Raw genomic sequence first — 19,834 nt, forward strand, 5'->3', positions numbered from 1 at the left:
TCATTTTATTAGCACAAGGGAGGTCTGTCAGAAACATATTACTCACCACAGGGCTATCTAAAGAGAAGGAAAAGGAGAAAGATTGCTGTGCATCACATTAAACCTTACGTAGGTGCAGAGAATCTAGCACAGCACAAATTTTACTGTTTTTAAGTGGAATGCTGACTGCTGTTTTAAAGGTACGTAATTATGCGGATACTCTTAACTATAATGATTTTGTCCTGAAATAAATAAATAAAAAAGGTAATATTGTAGAATAAAAAAGAAACAATAATAAAGGAATTAGAACTCTGCTGGTCTTGAAGCACTTCCAGTGTCATTATTTTCTCAAAGAACATGAAACATTTACATGAAGTGACTTAGCCAGATGTGCTGTTGATACTGAACATCTATGTGAGAGACGCAATTAAATTGTTTCATAGATGCTCACAATTATTTCCTTAGTGGAAATATCGGGAATATTGGATCACTCCTATAATCAATGAAGCTGTCTGTGTGACCTGCGGACAAGGTAAGGATTACTTTTTGTAAGTTGTTTTGGATAAAAGTGTCTGCTTAATTACTAAATGTAACAGTAAATGACTTGTGCAGCTTCACTCATTACAATAGGGGCAATCTATAGTCACTTTTAGAGCTCTACCTCTCAAACTAACAATTAGTTGGCATACATTTTGTTCACCTACCAGAGATAAGATGTACACCACAGTTGTTAGTACTGCATGTATCCAACTGTCTCGCTGTGGTTCATGCGTCCATTTGCAGATGATTTTTCGGAGACCTAAACACTTTCATTTCCATTAGTTTCAGGCATCCAGGGAGCATCCAGTCCCCAGACAACATGGTACATATTTTAATGACATTTTATGACAATCATGTTAAAGTTAGTAACATTAATAGTGTTAAAGTCACTTTGAATGTATCATTATACTCTGTATAGTGTATCTGTAAGGGAAGGGTTTTGTATTGTATTATAGCGGTATAATGAATGTGTCAAAATAAAAAAATTAAACATTTAAAAAAAGTCACTATGAATGAAGTGCCTCATGCTGTTGTTTTGAATGTGTATTACGACTAGTAGGAATTTTTTTCAAGGAATAAAGACATCACGTCAATAAACCAACGAATAGACCTTGAAATGGTCTATAGAATAGAACAGAATCGAAGAGAATAGAATAATTGAAAATAATAACAAAACAAAAAAACACAAGCCTGCTAGGATATTATTTAACAAAGACACATAAAACTAGCAGCCAGAGTTTTGGATGTCTGGGAATTATCATTCATTATGGCAGTGTTAAACTGTTCTGTTGCACACTGCTAAATACCTCCTATCACCTGCTGGAGCTCAAGGGGATACAAACATGCTCACACAGGAGGCTTCAGGCAGTTGAGAGCAATGTTAGCCGAACATTTAATTCGTATTGAGGGGTGGAACTGTTAATTTCCATGGGCTGGTGTGTGCACAATTGATCAGCGCAGAGGGAGGCCAAGTTGTCTGATGTAAAAACAGTGATGAAGGATTGGCTAAGCAGCCAGTCATTATTTTCCAATCAATAGTGAAAATGAAGAACAAAGAAAAACGTGCTGAAATTGCAACTTTTACTATCTGAGTCAATCTTAATTGTTTGTCTTTCTCTAAACAGTGCACTCTCTGACTTCCTTTATCTCTCTTTTCTTTCTCTCTCTCTAGTATGATTGATTATAGGGATATTCCTTGTGCAGGGATTGCTTGGAGATGTTGGAGAGGAAACAGGTATTGATCAGAAAATGTAATGTGTCTTATCACTTTTTTGTCCTGATCACTGCAAAGCCCACTTACACACTAGACTTAAATACACTCTAGGCTTAAGCTGTGTCCCAAATTACACACTATACACTTACAAAATATACTATGCTAGTGAATGAATTTTCAAAGTGTAGTATCATCCCAAATGGAACACTTAACAGTTTTTAACTACACAGAGGCCTTCACCGTTTAATAGCTAACGGAATTGACGTTTCAAGGGCACTACTTAATGGCTACTTCAACAAAATGGCATAGAATATTGCAGAAGTGTGCGGTTTGGGATGCACCCTTAGTTTTACTGCACACTGCAAAGGCTATTTTGTGAATGCACCTATTGTTAAGACAACCTATTGTCAGGTTATATAAATTAAGGATGCAATACAAAGCATTCACATAAGTAACAAAACTATTACTGCAATCAGTACTATTATCAATAATAGTAGCACAATTCTATGCTCAACCCATAGCCATACATTTACAGTTCCAAATTAAAGAGATAATTCACCCTAAAATAAAAATGATGTCATCCCTCATCTTTAACCGGGTGTTATGTCTCGTGAGCTTGCACTCTGAAGGAAATTTACCTTATTTGGCTGCAGCGGGTCCGGAGATGTTGTGGATTGCGCGGTCACCATCACTTTAGTTGAGCCATGAAATGGCACTAACATTGACACTGCATTTAACGATGTCAACTCTGATTTTGCTTAATCTTTCCACAGACTATTTTCACAACATTATCCATTATACAGCATGGCTAGACCAGTAGCGCACCTGTTGGACATCTGTTAGAAGGTAAAAGTGTTGCAAAACTCTAGAGCTTGCAGATTTGAATTATGCAAGTTAAAGTTTCCTTTTGCTTTGTTCTGTGTAATGTGTGTCTAGTCAAAGACAAGATCCACACACTTCGTTTTTATTTCATGTCTCTTAATATCCTTTCTGTTATTTACAGTCAGTTGGTGATCAAAAAGATTAAAAGAAACATGAATTCTAATCATACATTGCACAGATGAGGGAAAAGCCACCGTGCAACTTCTCTCAGTGCTCCCATTCAACCGTACACATTTGCCCGTGGAACAGCCATACTCTTGAAGAAACAGTACCAATTTAGTGCCTGTTATACATATCAATATAAACCTATGTAAATGGTCCAAGTGCATATTAACAATAATGTAACAAAATGTAATAATGTGGTAAGTGAAATAATTGTGTAAATAAATATAATCCAAAAAATTATCAAAAAGGCGCAATCTTAAATTGTAAAATATTTTAACTTTATAAAATATCATAGGTAATAGGGCTGCAACTAACGATTATTTTGATAAACGGTTATTTTAAAATACGATTAATCATTTGCTCTTAATAGATTATTCTGCTTGTGTCCTGACATAAAAGGTTGTATTAAACATGCTCACTAACAACAAAGAGGAAAAATTATATTTAAAAAATAAATGACATTCACTGAATTAAACAGGGAAAAAAATACTTTTTACAAGTTTAATTCAGTAAAAACATTCACAGCAAAAAAATCCTATTGTTATCAAGTGTTTTGTTTTGTTTTCCATTTAAAAAGGTCTAAAAATCCTTAAAACAAGATACATTTAATTGAGAAGCAACATATAAGATATTTAGACTTGCTTTAAGAGAATGCATCTTAAATATAAGTGTATACATATAAAAGGCCCCTGAAAGACTCTCAGACCATGAGAAACAAAATTCTCTGGTCTGATGAAACAAAGATTGGCCTGAATGGCAAGCGTCATGTCTGGAGGAAACCAGGCACCGCTCATCACCTGGCCAATACCATCCCTACAGTGATGCATGGTGGTGGCAGCATCATGCTGTGGGGATGTTTTTCAGCGGTAGGAACTGGGAAACTAGTTAGGATCGAGGGAAAGATGAAAGCAGCAATGTACAGAGACATCCTTGATGAAAACCTGCTCCAGAGCGCTCTGGACCACAGACTGGGGCGAAGGTTCATCTTCCAACAGGACAATGACCCTAAGCGCAGAGCCAAGATAACAAAGGAGTGACTACGGGACAACTCTGTGAATGTTCTTGTGTGGCCCAGCCAGAGCCCAGATTTGAACCCGATTGAACATCTCTGGAGAGATCTGAAAATGGCTGTGCACCGACGCTCCCCATCCAACCTGATGGAGCTTGAGAGGTCCTGCAAAGAAGAATGGGAGAAACTCCCCAAAAATAGGTGTACCAAGCTTGTAGCATCATACACAAATAGACTTGAGGCTGTAATTGGTGCCAAATGTGCTTCAACAAAATATTGAGCAAAGGCTGTGAATATTTGTTTTTACTTTGAATAAATACTCGTTTTTTTATTTTCAATACATTTGCAAAGATTTCAAACAAACTTCTTACACGTTGTCGTCATTATGGGGTATTACATTTTGGAATAAGGCTGTAACATAACAAAATGTGGAAAGAGTGAAGCGCTGTGAATACTTTCCAGATGCAATGCATTTATATAAAGCAAATGGAAATTTTTTTCTCCACCATGTCCGTAGTTGCCCTACAAGTAGTTCCAATTCAATATGACTTAATTTTCTCTGGGAACACAAAAGGAGATGTTAGGGCATATCATTAGGAACCAACAACCTCAGTCACCAATTACTTTCATTGTATGGTGGAAAAAAAACAAAAAAAGCAATGCAATGAATGTGAATGATCTCTGAGGCATTCAGTAAATCAGTCTGTTTATTTTTTGGGTGAACTTACCCTTTAGGTTAAAGGTTAAACTTCATATGTAGCCTATCTGAGGTTAAGGGACACAGTGCTAATAAATGCTTAGATACATAAAATATGCATCTAAAGCCTCATTGATAGCCAAATCCAAACCAAAAGTTTTGATGGGAAACAGTAAAAGGAGAAGAGAGAAAAGGCCTCTGAAATGGTCATGGTCCGTACAGTCTCAAATAATGAGGCCAGATGGATGGATTCCAGTGAGATTGTTTAATCAGGTTTGGCTCTGCAAATCTTCTAAGGCTCCACAGGCCAACCTCAGCTCTTGAGCTCTGGTGATTAGGTCTGACATGATAACAGCAGACAGATAGCTTAATCAGCTCTGCAAGACATGGATGGAAGAAGCCTTAGACGAGAATACAGCTGCCAATTAACCATTTAGCTCTGTGTTTCACTGAGCTGTTGCCAGCCTATGGTCAATATACAATACAAATACATCTTAAGAGCAATGATTTCCTGGATAAACATGGATTCTTGGAGCAAAATGTATTTTCAGGACTTTAAGGCTGCTATAAGTTGTTTTAAGGCTTTTAAGGCTATTATAGCTCTTTCAGAGAACTAAGATGTTACAAGGCTGTCACGATAATAAAATCTGGTTGACAATTAAAACAAATAATTTATTATGACGATTCACTGTATAGAATAGTATGCAACATTAAAATATTTGTTAAAAATTCTTAACTTTCACACGTTACTTCAAGGCTCTCCAATTAAACCCACAATCCCTTATGCCACATGAAGAAAGACATTTAAGATTCTTTGTTTCTTCAGTCAATAATTTCTGTAGAAATATAGTAAGCAGGCGTGACTGTGTCACTGCCTGTCATTAATACTTCATGTATTAACCCACAATCATTATATTAAAGTGAAACTGGATTGCTTTACGTTCACTAAAATCCTTGTTTATATTTTCACAGGAGTTTGGTGCGAACCTATACCGAAGGCGCGTGAATCGCAGTGTTTAAAGTCTGGTTCAGAAGCGGCCAATCATCATGCGCTCTTCTGGAGAAACACTTAGTTAGAGACTTTTTCTAATCTTTTTTAATTTTTATAATAATCTGAGCTAAAGCAGCACAATTTATGATACCATCATAAATGTTGTCTGATTTTACTGCATTTAAATATATATTTTTTTTATTGTAATTTTGACCAACTGTTTTAGAGATATTGGTCTTTCTCCATTCAAGTAAATAGGAGCTGTACATGAATGCCATTTGTTTACATAGAAAAATAGCCACCCAGTGCCCCAGCCTGCCCGAGAGCATTCCAAAGATGGCCGCTGGATGGACTGACGTGCCTTGAAAGGGACTTTGACTCAGTGCGGTAAGACTCCGTGTGACAGTCGGAGTTTAATTGAATGAGACACTCAAACGCACAGTTTATTACCTTATTTGGACAGAACATTTTTATTAGAATTTAAATAATCGCAGTTATTCTGATGAAAAAAAACAATAGCCATGATTAGAAGATTATTCAATAATCGCGACAGGACTACACATATGCAACATTATTTTTATGTACCATTCACACACACACATACGTAACATTATTTTTATGTAACACACACACACATACACACACACGGAACACTGACAGACATAATCAGTGAGAATACAAATATTCCCTCTTTGCGCATTTTATACACCTTAATATAAGAGTTTATTTCTGTGTACAAATATAAAAAAAGGCTGACATTAAACTCATTTGTATTCACATTTACCCAAACATGAGGATTGACTGTCATTTGTCACATAATGCACGTATATTCAGTGAAATGAAGGGTTGGTATTTTTCCAGAGAGTTCAAGTTATGTAATATATTGTACAGTAAACATTATCCACATTACATATTGTAATATGTAGCGTTAACATATTACATGCCTATTATAACATGATGAGAAGACTGTATATCCGTAACTTCACAACAGCTGAAATTTGTCAATGGCTTCTCTAACAGCACTATGACAACAGACCAACCAGCCAGATTAAAGGATTATCAATCATCCTAAAGAGGATGGTCATAGGCAGGACTGTAATCCTAATCTGAGACAGTAAATTACACTAACATAATCCACTAGGGTCAGGGGCAGGATCACTGCATCTGAAACAAACTATCAAAGAACACAGAAAAGGAATTTCATAAAAAACATTTATCCTTTAATAATATCTTGTTGTTAATAAAATATATTGAATAATGTGTCATGTCACCATGAAGGAAGTGTAACAAATGTATTGCATTAGACTCGCAGAGCACAAGGGGGTCAAAGGTATTGGGTCGCATTACAAAGTGTGAAGAGAGCTGTTATCATACACAAACACATGTTTTATCCCCCTAATTCCCCATCTTAAAGTAAACATGCAACACAAATACATTCAAATCCATACAAATTCAAATCAAACTAACAGTCCCTGCTTCCCTTTCTCCACCAGAACACTTTTCTCTCACAATCAGCCTGCTGTTTTGACTTATATTTTCCTCCATTATCTCTACTACTACACTCTCAGCAGCAGAAAAGAGTGATTGAACTTTACTATGTATGCCCATTACCAACCAGAATTCTATTAAAGCCTCAGATGTTACTTGTAAAGGGTGGCTATCAACAAACATGAAAACCTGAAATCTGTAAAAATGAAACGTGAAATAGTAAAATGGCATGAATAAGCAGGTGATCAACTCAGAGTATGAAACAAGCACATAACTGGTTGCAGCTTAACACAAAGTGTCCAGCCTCCATTGAAAGTCATTCACAAATATACGAAGTCACGCTCTAGGTAACGTCTGGCACAGTGAGGGACCTTTATCATAAAATCCAGCATAAAGCTTTAGTTCTGTCACTGTGGAGCCATTGTAGTAAATCAGCGTGAAAGTGAGACTTGTCAATTTGCCATCAGCACTATGAGAACAATGTTCCCCAAAGACAAATTGTAAGGATGTTGGGCATTTCACCCTCTACAGTGCACAACATATTTAAAAGATTCAAGGAACATGGTCAAAGCTCAGTGCGTAAAGGGCAAGACGAAAACCACTCCTGAATGCGCACAATCTCTGATCGCTCAGACGTCACTGTATTAAAAACATCATTCATCTGTAGTGGATATCATGAACATGGGCTTGGGATTACTTTAGTAAGCCTTTGTTAGTCAACACCACTCGCCGCTGCATCCACAGCCATTGTGTTCTCCATGCCAAAGGGGAAAAGGACCATCCAAGCTGTTATCAGTATCAGGTCCAAAAGCCAGTGTCTGTATGGGCCATGTGTGTCAGTGCCCATGGCATGGGTAACTCGCACATCTGTGAGGGCACCTTTAATGCAGACAGATATGTACAAATTTTGGAGCAGCATATACTGCCATCCAGCACCGTCTTTTCCAGGGACGTCCCTGCATTTTAAGCAGGACAACTGCAAACCACATACTGGCCGAATAAGCAGAGAGTATGGTGCTAGATTGGCCTGCCAGCCTTCCTGACCATCTCCAATGTGTGGTGCATTATGAAGTGCACAATATGGCAACAAAGACCCCGTACAATTGTGCAGCTAAAGACCTGCTTAATGGATCAATGGGGGAAAATTCCACTTTTTAAACTTAAACTTGTGTCTTCAGTGCCTAAATGCTTAAGTGTTATTAGTAGAAGAAATGGTAATATTTCACAGTGGTAAACATACTGTCATACTGTCCCAACTTTTTCATAATTGGGGTTGTATCAGCCAGACTAGTACATTGGCCAAAATTTGGCTAACCTGTTGCTTGCATGCTAGTGATTAAATGATTACAGTGACATTATATAAGAAATATTTAAGAATCCATACAATTTCATGATCAGTCATTAAATAGGCAAATTTGTGACATTAACTTTTTAAATCATAACACAAAAGGACAGGTTTTCTTTCATTAAAGCACTTTAGGTGCTCTGAAAATTCACATGCAGGATCATGATTATATCCTAATCATCGGGTTTTGCACAAAATTATCACTCAAACTGTTTAATATAATTTGTAATGAAAAATAAATGATTAAATTAGAAAAATGCTAAATAGAAACATTTTCACAAGGATAAAACCCGGGGGGTTGTCGGCACAGCCATTGACCAGGAAAATGAAAAATGGCACTCCATGTCAAATAGGTTGCCGACCCCTGCTTGGAGTTTAGCACAGCAGCAGAGCCTTCTGTCAGATGAAAGGCTCAATTAATCCCAGCAGGTCTGCTTACTTCCTACCTGATTAAAAGCTCCATTAGTCTGCTTTAAACACTGCACTTTGTATTATAGCATCCCTATTATTATATCTCTCTGATTTTTCAAAATGTATTGTTACATGTTAAGCACATGTCTTTTGTAAGCATGTTACCACTGGTCTATTGCAGGTGTTGACGTGTACAAGCATGACATGCTTGAGCATGAGTGATTTTACATGACAACTGTACCTTTAATGTGTTCCGTTGAGAATAAACATCAAAAAAGGAATAACAGTGTACAGTAGTGTGAGATGCAACATTTCTGTGTTTTGTGTCTATGCATAGCAGTAAATAGGACTCCTCACCTCATTATGAAGATGAATAATATTAGGTTTTGTATCTAAATCACAAGCATAAATCAGTGAAAGAGACCATTTATCTAGCACAAAGTGTGTGTTGCAATCTGATGTGCTTTTAATTGGGGTGAAAAATGACAGAAGGGATAAATCGGGGGCCTTGTTTAGCCGTGACTTGTGTGCTCGTCTCATCTCTATTATCATTCTAATTGGCTAAATTGATCTTGATAGAATCCAGCATCTGAGATACATCAGAAATAAGTACAGGAAGCAGATTAAAAAGTAAATGGCATAAAGCAAAAAAGGTCTAATGAACTAGAAATTGTGTTCAAAAGCACACACAGAGACAAAAAGATATAAGCCCAAATACATTTATCACAAAGATACATAAGATGATCAGGGTAAATGGGGTTGAAATCTAGCTCCAGATCTCTCTCTCTTATTTAAATTTTTTTTAATGACAATGAATTTCCTCAGAGTGTTTACCAATGACATTCAAGGGAAAATGAGTCTGGTATTTAGCTACAGATGTGCCTCCATTACCCATGAGCAAAGTAATATGAAGCTGGGGCTAAAAAAAGTTCTGAATGTGTGTGTGCATGTGTGGAAGAAAAATACAAAGTTCTTCCTCTCTCCCAAAATATATGTCCAGTGAAACTACAGATGTAGGGGTGGGTTGTCAGAGATGGGCCACTTAGAAAAGAGAATGGGAGAAACAGTAACTCAGTATGGCAGCTGTAGGAACAGGCGTCTTGACTTTCAGAAATCTAGAAAGTTAATGTGAATTTACTGGACCAGCCTGAAATACAATATTCAGCTTTTAAGTGAGATTTAACTTACAGATACAAAATCTGTTAGATGTTATTGCTGATTTGAAATATATTACTGAAACATAATCTTAGCCAACAGTTTTAGGGATTTCAGTCTTTCTCCATCTCAAGAATGAAGTTGTACAGGTAGGCATATTACCTTGAATATAGCTTGAATATAGCTGCCTGGGGTGTGGATGAGGTGTGTGTATCTTTGCTTTTTATGGGTCATGTGTCGTATGTCTTAAGCATTGTGTCTTGTCTTCATCCAAAGACTTCCATAAGATTGGTTCACAAGAAGACAAATGAGAAAGAAAAGAGACTGAATAAAGTTAATATAAGGCTGAACAACTGCCCTTTTCACTTCTGATTGTGTGTTTAGCATTTTATCTGTTTGATCGAGGCATTTGAATGAAGCAAGGAGTTGTTTCAGGAAGTCAAACAGACTAAGTCAACATTGGGCCCACACAACTACATTGATCTGAACCAAGAAAATATATATGAGTACCTCAAAGAGATCCTGGACATTGTACATGTCTGCCATCTATATGTGCTTTAGGATATGGTTTCACACTTTCTATTGTTAATGATTTAACATTATTTATGTATGTCTCATATGAAGTATTGAATAATGTATTCCTTATGCATATCTCTCCAGTTTTTTTTTGCATTATAAAAAAAAATTTGCTTGCTAATCCTTATACTATAAAGTTTTCATTTATGTCTGATATTTATGTCCAATTTTGCTTAGGGCACCATGTGGCAATACTATATTAGGCTATATGCTGGCCTGAGGATAGTGTGTTAAAATTGCTGGCCCTCTTTACTTCCATTGTAAGTGTGTTAGGAATTGTGATTTTTGCTTTTAAGCAAACTGAGGAATGAGTCGAAATATATTATTATTTAACATTAATATAGAAAATAATAACTTTTATTTAAAGAATATTGTTTTATGTACACCAATCAGCTACAACATTAAAACCACCTGCCTAATATTGTGTAGGTCCCCCTCATGCCACCAAAACAGTGCCAATTTGCATCTCAGAATAGCATTCTGAGATGATATTCTTCTCACCACAATTGTACAGAGCGGTTATCTGAGTTACCGTAGATTTTGTCAGTTTGAACCAGTCTGGCTGTTCCAGGTGTTTCCAGCCTCAGAACAGCCACTCACTTTTTTGCTTTTGGCACCATTATGAGTAAAGTCTAGAGACTGTTGTGTGTGAAAACCTCAGGAAAACCTCACCAAAATTCATACCATGCTTCAAATCACTGAGATCACATTTTTCCCCTATTCTGATGGTTAATGTGAACATTAACTGAAGCTCCTGACCCATATCTGCATGACTTTATGCACTGCTGCCACACGATTGGCTGATTAGATAATCACATGTATGATTGTTGGTGCCAGACGGGCTGGTTTGAGTATTTCTGTAACTGCTGATCTCCTGGGATTTTCATGCACAATAGTCTCTAAAATGTACTCCGAATGGTGCCAAAAACAATAAACATCAACAGAGAATGGCCAGACTGGTTAGAACTGACAAAGTCTACGGTTACTCAAATTCCCGCTCTTTACAAATGTGGTGAGAAATATAGCATCTCAGAATGCTAACTGAGGTGCAGGTTGGCGCTGTTTTGGTGGCATAAGTGGGACCTACACAATATTATGCAGGTGGTTTTAATGTTGTGGCTGATCGGTGTATAAATATAATCAACATTATCACATGGATTAGAGCTGTCAACAGAACTGAACTTGTACTGAACCTGGAATATTTAATTTACTTGGTGCCTACAGCATTTCAGTTTAAGAAAACTAAATATTTAACAACTAGCACAGCAAAAATTTTAAATAGCAACCTAGTACTTGAGTAATAGACCTACATATCTATCATTTTAGAATGGCCAAATCCAAAGTGGCACAAGTTATGTCAGATCACCAAGGACAAATACACATTGCATCAGCCTCATTACATTTATAGAGGACATATCACATCAAAGCTGAAAATAAACACGTACAAAAACCACATGCACGCTATGTGTGGGAAGCTTGAAACTATGTCTGTGGTTCAGCTAAGGATGTTTAAAGCTTTACTGTGACAAGTACACCCATCCAGAATAAAAACAGAAATGATGACCTTCAAAACTGTGTCATAACATTTTAGAATGCATGTGTGTGTGTGTGTGTGTGTGTGTGTGTGTGTGTGTGTGTGTGTGTGTGTGTGTGTGTTGTGTGTGTGTGCTTACCATAAGCTGAGTGAGAGGAGAGAGAGGGCAACAGAAGGAAAACAGAGAAGAAAGGCTGTGCCCACATTAATTAGTAAGCCCAGGGCTGGTCTCCCACTACAGTTCCACACTCTTGATGTCTCCATCACACACAAGAGACATCTAAATTGCTTTGATTTCTAAGTTCATTTGCATAATGGACCCGGTTCCCCAGCATACACAACCCAAACAAAAAAAAAAAAAAAGCAAATAAAGTGTAAGCTGTGTGTGTGTGTGTGCGTGTGTGTGTGTGTGTGTGTGTGTGTGTGTGTGTGTGTATATATATATATAAGGGATGCACCGAAATTTCGGCCACTGAAAATTTTCGGCCGAAAATGGCATTTTTTGTTTTGGCCGAAAGAGAAAAAAGGCCGAAAATATGAGCCGATATATATGCCTCCCTGCCCCTCAGTGCTCAGGTTTAACTCTCGATCGATCTAATCATAATCACGGTGCTGCCAAGCAAAGGCGGATGTCAGCTGTGTGGAAATACTAAATAATACTAATAAGCAGTACCGCCGCAACCTATACACATAGCCTACTATGCAGTCTGCGTAAGGCACCAACTCCCTAGGAGGGCACCAGAAAGTCCACCGGGTGGCCTTCCTCGCACATTATACGCTATTCAAGGACCAGAAATCAGTTGCGGAACACAGTCGATTGCTTCACACTCATATTGCGAACGCGACAATCCTCTTGACTACTGGCGCATGAACAAATACCGCTTTTCATTGCTTGCGCGGATTGCACGCAGGTATTTATCTGCCCAAGCACCAGCACAGAGAGAGACAATTCAGTGCAGCATCTCATGTTCTTGATGAGAAGAGGGACCGTCTCTCCTGCCAGAAAGCTGAGAAACTTTTGTTCTTGAAGAGAAACCAGACACTTTTACTTAAATAGAAAGCAGTCCAATTTGCTATGTGTATAGACATTACATAAAAATTAGTTTAGCCCTGCAAAACTTTGTTCTTCACTTGAGGCTACATGTGTCGTTTACAGTTGAGTTTGGTTTTAATTCAATTACTGCTGTTTTGCAAAATAATTTTATATTAAAGTATAAATACGTTCATATAAACCGAATAGAGGCCCTCTGCCGTTCTGTGTTCTGCCTGTTGTTATCGTTAAAATTACGGTGTAGCATATTTAAACGTTTTGTATTTGCAAGATGCTAGCCTAGAGCTGCTAAGTTCATTACTTGACTGCTGTTTTGCATATCATTAGAGTTTTCTATAACGTTACTTTATTGGATAAATCGGTAAAAAAAACGATTGTTATAATATATTTTTTGTCCAATTTTGGTGTTACTTTCAATAAAAGTGTAATAATGAAGTGTCATAATTTTATTGATTTGTAGTTTTTCAATTCAGATTAAATTCATGAAATTAATTAAAAAGTTTAATATTAATACAATTATAAAAATAAATAAAAAATCGAGAGAGAGAGAGAGAGAGAGAGAGAGAGAGACTTGGTTTGGAATAATGTACAGATTTTGCATTTTTGGAAGGAAACTTGTACTTTAATTCACCAAAGTGGCATTCAACTGATCACAAAGTATAGTCAGGACACTACTGATGTAAAAGACAGCACCATCACTATTTGAAAACAGGACCCATTTCCAGCTGCCATCCCTCCAATACCTTATCCATGGAGTAATCATGAGGAAGACCAGATCATCAGTCTCTAGTTTGAGAAATAGATGCCTCACATGTCCTCAGCTGACAGCTTCATTGAATTCTACCCGCTCAACACCAGTTTCATGTACAACAGTAAAGAGAAGACTCAGGGGTGCAGGCCTTATGGGAAGAATTGCAAAGAAAAAGCCACTTTTGAAACAGAAAAACAAAAAGAAAAGGTTAGAGTGGGCAAAGAAACACAGACATTGGACAACAGATAATTGGAAAACAGTGGATCTTAACCCCATTGAGTTTTGTGGGATCAGCTAGATTGTAAGGTGTGTGAGAAGTGCCCGACAAGACAGCCACATCTATGACAAGTGCTACAGGAAACGTGGGGTGAAATGTCAACCCAGTATCTGGACAAACTGACAGCTAGAATGCCAAGGATCTGCAAAGCTGTCATTGCTGCCCATGGAGGATTTAGAACTCTTTGAAGTAGTTAAAGAAGTTCTGAAAAAAAAAAAAAATTATTGTAATACATTGTGATCAGTTGAATACTACTTTGGTGAATAAAAGTACCAATTTCATTCCATAAGAGCAAAATCTGTACATTATTCAAAATGTTTGGCCCCCAATGTGTATATATTATGTTAAATTTGTATAGTTAAATATTAACAGTGACATGATTGTTGTGATTCATGACTGGTGACTCATGGGAGGTGGATTGAAAAGGTCAGAAACTGCCTGACACATGTCACATTGATAACTTATGCAAGAAAATGCCACAGATTAAGACATCAGTCAAGAAAAATCCCTGGCACTACCACAAATGGTCTGATGCTGATCATTAGAGAAAAGAGAGAGAGACTGACCTCAACATTTGTAAGTTGGAAGGAAGGAAAAAAGAAGGAAACAAAGAAAGAAAAATGTGATGCCAATGCAAAACTTGCCACCATGATGCTAGGATGTTCTTTTGGGTAGCTAGAGTGTTGCTATGTGGTAGGTCAGGTGTTCTGAGAGTTTTTTTAGTGTGTTTAGTGTTTTCATGAGAAAACACATTCAAATGTTAACTTATTTTGAAACCAATAAGGTTGACATTTTTGAAAATCCCAAATGGTTATAAATTCAATGTAACCTGGTCTCATAGAATGAAAGTTTCTTTAAATACATTTTTGCAAACTGACTTGTACATCACTACTTTTCACGGTAGTTTCCTGGTGAAGTTATCACTAGTGGCGCTACAGCAACTGTGTGGTTTTATCATTGTCGTCACACAAATCATGAGTACAATTGCTTTTATAAAAACATATTTTTCACTCTATTACTCCCCCCCGCCCACAATGTTATGATATCGAAACACTTTTACTTTGAAAAACCAAACATTTTAACACTTGTATTACAGACCCACCTACATACACACTTATTCCTGTTATTAGCTTGCTTGGTAGCTCACCTAATAGAGCGTTGGATTTTGACATCGATGGCCATGGTTCCAGCCCACCCAAAGACGCATGAAAGTGAAAGTGTCATAGAAGCTACACAAAATGCCATGGTTGCTTCAGTTAATGCTTGTTTTCTTTTTTTATTTTGAATTTGAAAACACTATCGGTTAGGGTTAGGTGTTGGTTCAGCCTGATCTCATTAATATACATAGCTATTTGTACATTTATATTTGTAACATTTAAACATACATGTGTGTGTTTGGATATACACTAAAACATACAATATGAACATTTGAAAGAATCTAAAGCATAATTTATTTTACATATTTACAGCTTTAGAAACAAATATTGAAGAATCAATTACAAATATATCTGAATACATCAATCGATTATAAATATATTTGTAAATTTTTACTATTTTACAGATATTTTAGACCCCTCAACCCTACCCAAACCTCTAAACATAACCACACTTCAACAATATAAAAACATGTCACAAGTAGATTAAATTACAGTAGCAGTACTTTTTGTTACAATGTATGCATTTATATATATAATCTTGTACTGATGTACTCTGTAATGGCGCTGACATTTCTCATTCAAACATATACATCTAAGAATACGGCAGTTGCAAACGGTCACAAGACACTTGCGAGCCAATGAGCATTCGATATCACTGCCATAAAACCACTGATCGTATTGCTTGAGGTGGCAATTTTTGAATTTTGAAAACAAAAACACCACGGGATGATGGTTACAGGGGGCACGGCGGCGCTGCGGCAGATGGAGAAGGAGATCGATGAATAAAAGGCTTGAATTTGAGTCTGTTCTTCACAGAAAGCAGTCAGAAGATTTGGATAATAGCTAACAAATATATGGATTAATTCTATTGTTGTTTTATGGTGGTTTTTGTGGTTCATTTAGTTTTTTGGCATATTCAGAAAACTCCTTTTGTGTCCCATAGCAAAAAATAAATAAACAAAATGCTTAATGATTAATCAATTACAGAGTTTTTATTCATTTTAACATTTTGAAGTTTAGTCTTGGTTAAAATGATATAATCCTTTAAAACTTTGTATTGGGCAGCAGAAAGCACAAAGAACTGGATGAAACTATTAAAATATCATATTATAATTTCAACTGCATTAAATACTGTAAATGTGATGACATTTAACTAATCTCACTGATTACAAATAAAATGTAATTAACTGATTTCTATTAATTATTCAAGATTAATCAATTAAAACAGTACACATACACATTTGTATGATTCTATAGGGGTTAATACGTAAAATAATGACGATTAGATGTTGTCAATACGTCAGTATTGTAAGTTTAGGTGTATGCAAACATATGAGAATATACGTTTGCTAGGACAAAACTTTACATAAGAATACATACAAATTATCATGAGATCACATTGGTTGGTTAAGGGTATGGATGTCTGTTTTATTAAACTCATTTATCTTTCCGGAAATTATTGGTTAGATTTAGCATAACGCTTTAGGTAAGAGAGGTGCATTTTACCTATTAAAACCTCAATCTAAAATTCACCGTAACAAATTTTTAAAAATCTGATTACATTCTCACTTTGCTCGGTTTTGGCGAAATCCCCCCAAACCTGCAGCCAAACGTGTAATGAAGCACGTAATTTCAGTTTTGCAAAAATGTTGTAATGTTCACTTACATTTCATGAGCCCAGGCTGATTTAATGTGTGCTATACCCTTTAAATACTAACTTAAATTCCAAATTTCAAGTACTTGATTACTTGTTTTTATCTTTTGAGAGTGTGTGTGTGTGTGTGTGTGTGTGTGTGTGTGCTGGACTACAAAATTACTCAAAATGCCTATCCCTAGTTGAATGGAAGTGAATGAAGTAGACAAAACTTATTGTGACCACCCCTTAAAGAGATGCACACTCACAGCTAAGGTCTTCAGAGCTCCATAAATATGTTGCCAGTGTCTCTCTAAACACTGATAACTCTCTTGATTCACCATGTGCACACACTTATAGAGTGACATCAGTTCAATGAGAAGAGCAGACTGAGCCATATGCTCTGTTCTTAAAGGGACAGTTCACTAATAAATTAAAATTCTGTCATCATTTACTCACCCTCATTTTTTTCCAAACCCAAGGTTACGTTTTCTTCAGTGGAGATGTTAGGTAGAATGTCACCATTCAATTTCAATGTATGGGAAAATAAATGCAATGGAAGTGTTTTGTGACTAAGCCTACTTTGCGGTCAGGTCAAGTCAAGTCAATTAAATGATGACAGAATTTTTATTTGTGGGTGAGCTATCAGTTTAGGTTCATTCACAACCTATTTCACAATGAGACTGGTATACAAACAAAATCATGCAATTCTATAGACAGGTAGCAAATGATAGTCCTTTCCTTAGCTAGGTTTCCCCTTTGCCAGTTCTTAGATACCAACTCATGAAACAGCAGAAAAACCTGTGTGATGGTAAGCTGTGTGAGGCTGTCTCTTCTGGAAGGAAATATTAGGGGTTTAACCGCAGCACATTTGCTAATTTTTACATGTGATGAATTGTGCACACTGATGCCCTTGCAGTGGTGAGCGACATCCAGAAGAGAGGCCTCTGAAATAATTTACAGCAACTAGGGGGGAGAGAGAGAGAGAGAGAGAGACCAAAGAGCTCTTCTGCCCAGGGCCTTTCTAAAGAAAAACCAGCCACAGAATCTGCCACCCTTTGTGAAAAACCATATCAAAGATCTGTTCATTGCTCTTTGAACCTGTAAATGGAGACAAGACCTTAATTATGCCTCAAAGACACAATTTCACACGCAAACACGTACCCAAAAAGGACTCTTACGTTGTCGTGGTAACCTCTAATTTGTGCTGTAAGAGCAATTTGTAAACAAGCATATCTGAGCAGCATATCACATAATGTGCAACACAAATGATCAAACCATGTCTCCATGTGAAAGGTGTGTGGATGTGTCTCTCTGTGTGTGTTTGCAGGTGTGATTTATGTGTTTTAATTTAAATTTACACCAATCATAGTGTAAGTTATATCTTTTCATTTTGACAATTAACCACATCAAACTTGTGTAGGGCACAACTTAAGGAATAATTCCACCAAAAATGTAATTCTCATAATTTCCTCACCTTCATGCAATCCCAGATGTGTCTGACTTTCTTTCTTCTGCAGAACACAAACAGAAATTTTTAGATGAATATCTCAAGAATATCTCTGTAGGTCCACACAATGCAAGGGAACTGAGATTAAAAAAAAAAATGCAAGCACTAAAAAGCACATAAAAGCAGCATAAATGTAATCCATATGACGAAATTTCCCTGATGCAAAGTATATTTGATGTCACAATATAGTCAACATTTTCAGGTAAAATGACAAGGTGGTGCAAATCAAGCATGAATCTGATGAAACAGGTATTCTATTGAATAATATGCAGAGCTAGGAACATACATTTAAAAGGGTACTTTATAGATTTCTGGCTGAGGGGTGATTTCTCTTGTGCACAGGCGTACAGTGCACGCAGTCTCTGAAAAAAAATATCTGATGCATTGCAATTCTTTCTCCAACGATTCGAATCGATCCTCAAAAATACTTGAAATACTCAGTGCAGTGCAGTAGAGTTTGTCAGCGCCAGAGACAATGTGAAATGCTAGAAACAAATGGTCAGACATGCATATCCTAAAGCCAAGCACACACTACAGATCTAAATTGCAGACTGGATGCATCAACTGATCAACTGAAATTTCATTCACAAACTCAAGCACATAGCAACAGCAGTTTATTTGTGATAACATGTCAACAAACATGAAAGACAGGCTCAGGGCTGTTATTGCACTGATTTGGACAGAAGGGGAATTGAATCGTTACCCTTTGAGTTGTAAAGGAATAGAATGGTGAGGCCAGTTAAGATTCAAACTAAATGTAAACACATGAAAACTGAACTCTAGTATCAAATATACAGAATGCATGACAGTCCTTTCTGCAGAGAGCACATCAAAATGAAGACAAAGACAAATCCCAGCCCTTTTTGGCCAATTGTGAAATCACGGTCAGGTGTTTTTTATTTATTTTGTATTTTTTTTCTGCAACATTTTGAATTGGTGTTGTGTGACAGACCTTCGACTGAAGAGAGCGAGAACTGAAGCACAACATTCAGTAGGTGTGTGACAACCTCGGCCAAAATCAAGGTCTTCTCATCTGACTAGTGAGATGCCGGCTTTAATATACAGTTGTAAGGAGGATTTTAGACCCATTTGTTGACTGGGCTGCCCAGCGCGATGTTGCAGAAATAAAAACCATTCCAAAAATAGAATGCCCTGTCGCTCGTCATATGATGCAGCTGGTTATGATGCATAAAAGTAATGAATGCAAGTGTGTGTGTGTGTGTGTGTGTGTGAGAGAGAGAGAGAGAGAGAGAGAGAGAGAGAGATCATTGTCTGTCCTCAGTTTTGTGACTGCTAAGAAAATTTCTAATATGTTGAATGTCATAAATACAGTCACACTCTTTTTTTTTATAACACTGACTGTGTGAGAGATGTGTGTGTGTGTGTGTGTGTGTGTGTGTGTGTGTGTGTGTGTGTTTAGGTTATAAACTAGTAATTACAAGGGTATTATGCTATAAATGTGGTTCATGA

General features: G+C 36.8%; 1 protein-coding gene across 2 annotated transcripts in view; it reads right to left on the reverse strand.

Moving 5' to 3' along the window:
- LOC127624099 (SAM and SH3 domain-containing protein 1-like) overlaps positions 1–19,834 on the reverse strand; it is a 364,714-nt gene that overhangs the window by 297,503 nt on the left and 47,377 nt on the right. The gene's annotated exons all lie outside the window — the stretch shown is intronic.

Source organism: Xyrauchen texanus, chromosome 30 (assembly GCF_025860055.1).
Source record: "Xyrauchen texanus isolate HMW12.3.18 chromosome 30, RBS_HiC_50CHRs, whole genome shotgun sequence".
In the NCBI taxonomy this organism is placed as follows: domain Eukaryota; kingdom Metazoa; phylum Chordata; class Actinopteri; order Cypriniformes; family Catostomidae; genus Xyrauchen; species Xyrauchen texanus.